Genomic DNA, 6,553 nt, shown 5'->3' with positions numbered 1-6,553 from the left:
GTGTACTTTTGCATATAGGTCCTTATACTTTGTTAAAAGCATAAGTAATTGATGCTTGGATCAATTTTGACAAATTTTATATGTTTTTTATTATAATGGGCTGACCTATAACAACCAGGTGAAAACGTCCGTTGGTCAAATCCCGTCCGGCGAAAGTCAAAGGCGTAGATCTCCGAGTCAACTGGTCCAGGGTTACACCGGTCGGGGCCTTTCGGGGGTAGCAATGCCACCAGAGCATTGCCCCGGGTCCTCATACACGTCTTAAGGTGTGGTGGCATGTATGAAGAGGCAATACGCGGCTCCGGTGTGAGCCCCCCCCCCCCCCTAACGGATGGCAATGAAATCGAAGTAACCCCTCTGCGGTTTTGGCGTTGCATGAAATATTTCTAACACTCGGAGTGTGATCAATTCATGAAATTTTTACACAGTGTAGACACATGTGATATAATAGGTGTGGCATTATATGTAGTACAACGGGTCACTATTTATTTGTTGCTGTGATGTCGAGCTCTGTTTTCTTTATTATGACAAGTTGCAAAATTAGTAGTGGGAAGTAAACTTTTGTTAACTTGTTGGCTGAACCAATGGAACTACTGTTATTTTTGATTTGTTGCTCAACTAGTGCTGCAATGATGGAACCGATTATTGTGCATGATGCATCCATCCATTCTATCAGAGTGGCTGTGTTTTTTTCTTCTTGTGCTAAGATTGATAGCATCACATATCCTATTATTTTGTTTCTCCAGTAGAGCCTTGTGAGTTGATGTGTCTGCCACCGTCCTCGAATGGTTGTGCAATAATAATGGTCCTAGCTAATTACTAGTATGTGCTGTTGCTAAAACAACTTGCTCCTCGATTAGCAACAACAACAACCACGCTTTGGTTCCCCAAAATTCAGATGGCACTTGCATCTCTACATACACAGACATATGAATATGCACCTCGGTTTGGTTCAATTTGCATGTTTACATTTGCTTTAACTTTGACTGAAACTATCTGGTGGCACTTGCATCAATGGTGTGTTCTGCCCTTGTAGATGTCCTTGGAGAAGATGGCCATTGGAGTGTAGGGGAGGAACAACCTTGTCTTGCTCGAGGAGGAGGACCACCCGATCTCGACGACGGCACGACAACAGGTAACACTCGCCTCCCTCCCATGGTGAAGGTCTGATCCGCCTGTTTAGATGGTCTGCTCTTGTCTTATGCATGTGAGGGGAGAAGAAAGCCATTGGACTGAATTATATTTGCATGTGAGGGGAGCGGTCCTTTTGGTAGATGCAGAGTATAGATTCACAAAATTCACCACATGAGCGTACTACCTATATCCAAATTCTGGATACCACTTGCATCTTTTGTATGTACACATGAAAAAGCATGACGGTTTGCTTCAGTTTGTATGTGTCCAATTGTTTTTTTACTTTGACTGAAACTATCTATCTTGGTGGCACTTGCATCTCCTGTATATACATATGAATCAGCACCACACTTCTCTTCAGTTTGTATGTGTCAATATTTTTGGTTGAACTTTGACTGAAACCAACTGGATGGCACCTCAATCTGTACATGCACATGAATCAACACCACCTTCGTTTAGTTTTCTATGTGTCCATTTGTTTTTACTTTGACTAAAACCAACTCAATGACACTTGCATCTTCTGTATATACATATGAATCAGCAGCACCACACTCTGGTTCAGTTTATATGCATCAATTTTTTGGTTTTACTTTGACTGAAAATTTATATGAGTAAGTATCATCAGTCACAATCAGAGACCAATTTCTTTCTCTTTGGAGCTCAATTTCTTTCTCTTTGGAGCTTGCCTTGAACAACTCATGCTTGATAGATACAACCAAAACTGGAGCATCTTCATGAAAGGCAATAATTTTCTGCCTTTTTAGTTGGATGCCCCTGTTCTAGGCGGGTTTCTTTTGGTAAATTCAGTGTGTAGATTACATATTCATCCTCATATGTAGGATCTTTGGTTTGTTATACTGACTGTATGCCACCTCCATCGTTGCAGCCTTGTCTCCCCCACCACCGCCCCTCGACCTCCTCTCATGCTGCTGTGGAGTCTTAGAATTGGAATGTTATGTACATAAAAAATATTCTATGGTCTGTGTTTGCAAATCCATGGTTGTTGAATCATGTCTGTATAAGCATTTGTAAATAGCTAGCCTTTTTGGCTAATCTTTTTTTTTGGTTCTGGTGAGCAAGTATGCCGACGGCAATGCCGTAGGCATAGATGGCTCTCGTGATACCAGCAGCTGCCATGTGGCGTGTATGCCTACGGCAAAGCCGTCGGCATAGTTTTGCATCTATGCCTATGGCTAAGCCGTCGGCATAGCCCTGCACCAGGAGCTACTAGAGTGCGCCACGTGGCAGGGCTATGCCTACGGCATAGCCGTAGGCATAGGTTTGAAGCTATGCCTACGGCTAAGCCGTCGGCACATCCCTGCCACGTGGCGTCTCTTGTATGGGCAGCACTTGACGGCGGCAACGGCAATCACCGTTAGGCGCGGAGTGTTGCCGACGGCCAGGGCCGTCGACATAGATGTACGGACGCCGTCGGCATAGGCATCTATGCCGACGGCCTTCCTATGCCGACGGGGACCTGGGGTACGCCGACGCATATGTTGCCGACGGCCCTATGCCGACGAGGGCCGTCGGCATAGACTTATGCCGACGGGTATCAGGGCTATGCCGACGGCCTGGGCTGTCGGCATAGGGGCTCAGTGTGGTAGTGTCTCCCCTATCCTTCGTCTTCCTCCATGATTTTTCCTCTCTCCTTTGCCCTCCCCTTCCTCTAGTCCATGCTTCAGGGCAAACGCCGGCAAGTCGAGGGCCGCCGCTGTTGCAAGCTTCTACTTCCCCATCCGTGTGCATCGCTAGGAGGGACACCACTTTTCTGCAGCTGCAACTGGGTGTCGCCGTGACGCCGCGCGACGACGCAGATGCTGCAAGGGGCAACCACCGATGCAGCCACAAAGCTCGCCGGCGGCTCGCGGAGCTTTGATGCTGCTCTGGGCGCTGCAATGGGGCAAGGGGCAACCATCGAGGCAGCTCTCGCCGGCGGCTCGCGGAGCTACGATGCGGCACCAGTGCTGCAATGGAGCGCTCTTCGAAGACTCCCGACGCTGCAATGGCGCTCGACAGCGGCTCCTGGCGCTGCGACGGAGCTTTCGGCGCTGCAACGGAGCGCTCAGCCAAAGCTCGCCGGCGACTCGCGGAGCTTTGATGCGGCTCCGGACGCTGCAATGGAGCAAAGGGCAACCACCGAAGCAGCACTCGCCGGTGTCTCGTAGAGCTGCGATGCGGCACCGGGCGCTGTAATGGAGCGCTCGACGGCGGCTCTCGGCGCTGCGACAGAGCTTCCGACGTTGCAATGGAGCGCTCGCCGAGGCTCTAAAAGCTATGATGCAACACTTGCTGCTACAATGGAGCAGGTGCAAACGGCGTCCCGTTGCTGCGATGAAGCATTAGGCGGTGGTTTCCCGGTGTTCCGATGAAGCACTTTGCCGCCGGCGGCCACGAGCGACGATGGCGGCCCATTACAGCACACAAGAGATGCGATGAGTGTTTCTTTGCAGCATCACCGGAGAGCGACAGCCAACCGCGTCGGGGGCAAGCTCTGGCCGATTTTGCCGATGTGATGTGAGGGGAGCGATGCTTGAGATGGCGATGCGTGTGCTGCTCAGTGCGGGCAAGCGGCGTGTGCGTGGGATCTGGAAGGACCAAGCGACGGCTGTGATAGGCGCATCTAACGGCCGTGGAGGCGGCTTAAGTTCCCCTCTAAAGCAAAGCGCACTCTGGCTGCCCTGACAAAACCACCAAAGTCTCCGCCGAGAGGCAACTATGAGCGCGTTCTTGCAAAGGCATATGCCGAAGCGGAGCGGTCGGGAAGTACTGTCAGTGATAAAAGGATGAAAGAACGACGAGCTGGGAAAAAAATTGCCCAGCTCGGCGAACAAGCGAACCAATCATGCCCCCCGCTCAAGGTGTCAAAAGACATCGTCGCTAATGATCCGGGTATGGTGCCCAGTTATAGTAATCTTGGAGATTACCTGCCCGACGATGCACATTATGAAATCATGGAGGTGGACGAACACAAATACCATTACGGGAAGCCTCTCGTCAAAGATGTCAGATCTCTAAGCACGATGATGCGAAGACTATATGATTGGTACATGAAAACCTGCAGAGAGTCTGATGGGATGAGTACTTTGACGCTGAGAGTTAAACCGGAGCATGACCTCGTTGGAATTGAACTGCTGAATGTTTCATTTGAGGATTTCTTCCAGTTTTACAATCAAAAGTCCCTCGATAAAACAACGATCACTTGCTACAGTCTGTAAGTAGTACTACTTCTGTCATTAAGTCTCTCTATATAGGTCAGCTCTTTCATTGCATGTATTTATACTTATCCTCACTATATTATGCAGATTGAAGATCGCCGAATTGAAGAAAAGACAAATCGGTGATATTGGGTTCATTAACACAAATCTCATAGATGCATATACGGTTGAAAAAAATCCCAAAGAAGCCGAGGCCAACTTGCTACAATCGTTGGTATTAAATCAAAACAAAGATATAATACTCTTTCCTTACAACTTCAAGTGAGTGTTACTGTCTTGTGCATATTCGGTTTCCCTTATTAGTCCAGGTTATGGTAATGTAATTGATGACTTATGCATGCATGCGCAGCTTCCACTATATTCTCCTAGAGATTAAGCTTGAGCCGGGAGTAGTAACCGTCTTAGACTCGAGACGAAAAGATCCCCAGGACTATGCGAACATGACTCAAATGCTCCAGAAGTAAGTTAAATCGATCATTATCCACCATATCAGCAACTTTGTTCATTTCCTGATATCAAGTAATTGTTTTCTTTGTCTGGCAGGGTTTGGAGAAAATTCACCTCAAAAGCTCCGAGACTCCCGAAGAAGCTGCAATTTAGACACCCGAAAGTAAGTACCATAGTAGCATGTTCCGCGCATCTCCTAGTGATTCAAGCGCTAGTTTCATCAATACCATTTAGCATGCTTGCTTATCAGTTTGATTGACCTCTATTTCTTGTAAAGTGGTTGTGGCAGGAACCCGGGAATAATTACTGTGGATACTACGTTTGCGAGTCCATCCGCCACACGACCTGTGAGCGGGGCTACTCTGAAGAACAATATGAAGTGCGTAAGCAATAATATTCACAATTTTATTTTATTACAATCATTTGTGTTGAGTTTCATTTATTCATATATATATATATATATATATATATATATATATATATATATATATATATATATATGAATGTATTGACCCCCTTCTTCAAATTAGATTTTTCGGATGCGGGATGAACTCCTAGCAGAACATCGTCTGCGAGCAATTCAAGAGGAATTGGCGGCATTCTTCCTTGACCACGTGATCGCTGAAAACGGAGAATACTATGTGGACCCTGTGTTCCTACAATATAATTAGGAGATTGTATTGTAAGAGATAATTATTGTATATATGTAGCCGGTAGTGTTGGATAGATATACGAGAACTTGTTGCTCGACCAATATCTCGGAGAAGGAGAGGTGGTTGATATCACTTCTCTCTGTATGCATATGTTCATGACGATCTTCTGTTTCCTTTATTTGATTACTAACTAGCGTGTCTACTCCTCTCCATACGTATATAGTACGTAGCGTCGACCAAGCACGGAGATAAGAGAGGACACTTCTCTCTATTAATTAGCTAGCTAACACAATATATGAAACACCTAAATTAACCACCCAAAACCCCTAAACCACCCCCTTTAAAAAAAAAACAAAAACCTCAGCTCCGGCCAGGTGCTGACGCGTGGATGCCTATTGGTCCCGGTTGGTGACACCAACCGGGACAAAAGGCCCTCCTGCCTGGGCTCCCGCACCGGCCACGTGGACGGCCTTTAGTCCCGGTTCGTGTAAGAACCGGGACTAAAGGGCTAGGCATTAGTAACGACCCTTTAATCCCGGTTCCAGAACCGGGACTAAAGGCCCTTATGAACCGGGGTAAAAGCCCTTTTTCCTACTAGTGCAAGAGGCCCACAAGATACTATCATGGCCTCGTAATGCCTTTCAGTGTTGTTGCTGTTCTTTTTCCATAGGAGAAACCCTTTTCTTTTCCCCTCCATACACCATATCACCACATAGGTACAAGGTATGAGTAGTGCTACAGTTGCTGATGTCAAAGCTGAGATTGAAGAAGATCAATAGTTTTAAATTCGTGTTAACTGCGCAAAACCATAGGTTTGGGGATGAAGATTCCACATGGCCACGCATGCCCTCGATTGGTTTTTCCAAAAAGAAAAGGTTCTGTTCTAATGTTTCACAGGCTACCCAAACTATCAAATTGATGAGTTTTGACAGCAAACAAACAACACAGGACCCACTAGCTAGGTGCCTATGTGGACGCGTATGTGGAGTTTCTCACACATGGACATAGACCTCACCAGTCAGGTTGCTCATTGACCCGGAAAACTACGAGCATCCGCCACCACCGTCCAGGAGGCTATCCCCGGCAAGAGCTATGCCCCTC

General features: G+C 47.1%; 1 long non-coding RNA gene across 1 annotated transcript; it reads left to right on the top strand.

Annotated features, from left to right (window-relative positions):
- Window positions 1-361: 361 nt before the first annotated feature.
- On the top strand, window positions 362-2,209 carry LOC120976369 (uncharacterized). The gene is made up of 2 exons (XR_005771692.3): window positions 362-1,135; window positions 2,021-2,209. It is a non-coding gene; the product is annotated as an uncharacterized lncRNA (long non-coding RNA).
- The last annotated feature ends 4,344 nt before the right edge of the window (window positions 2,210-6,553 follow it).

The sequence above is a fragment of the Aegilops tauschii genome, chromosome 3 (genome assembly GCF_002575655.3).
Source record: "Aegilops tauschii subsp. strangulata cultivar AL8/78 chromosome 3, Aet v6.0, whole genome shotgun sequence".
Classification (NCBI taxonomy): domain Eukaryota; kingdom Viridiplantae; phylum Streptophyta; class Magnoliopsida; order Poales; family Poaceae; genus Aegilops; species Aegilops tauschii.
The sequence above is the reverse complement of the archived record's forward strand: the minus strand, read 5'-3'. Positions and strand labels throughout refer to the sequence as shown.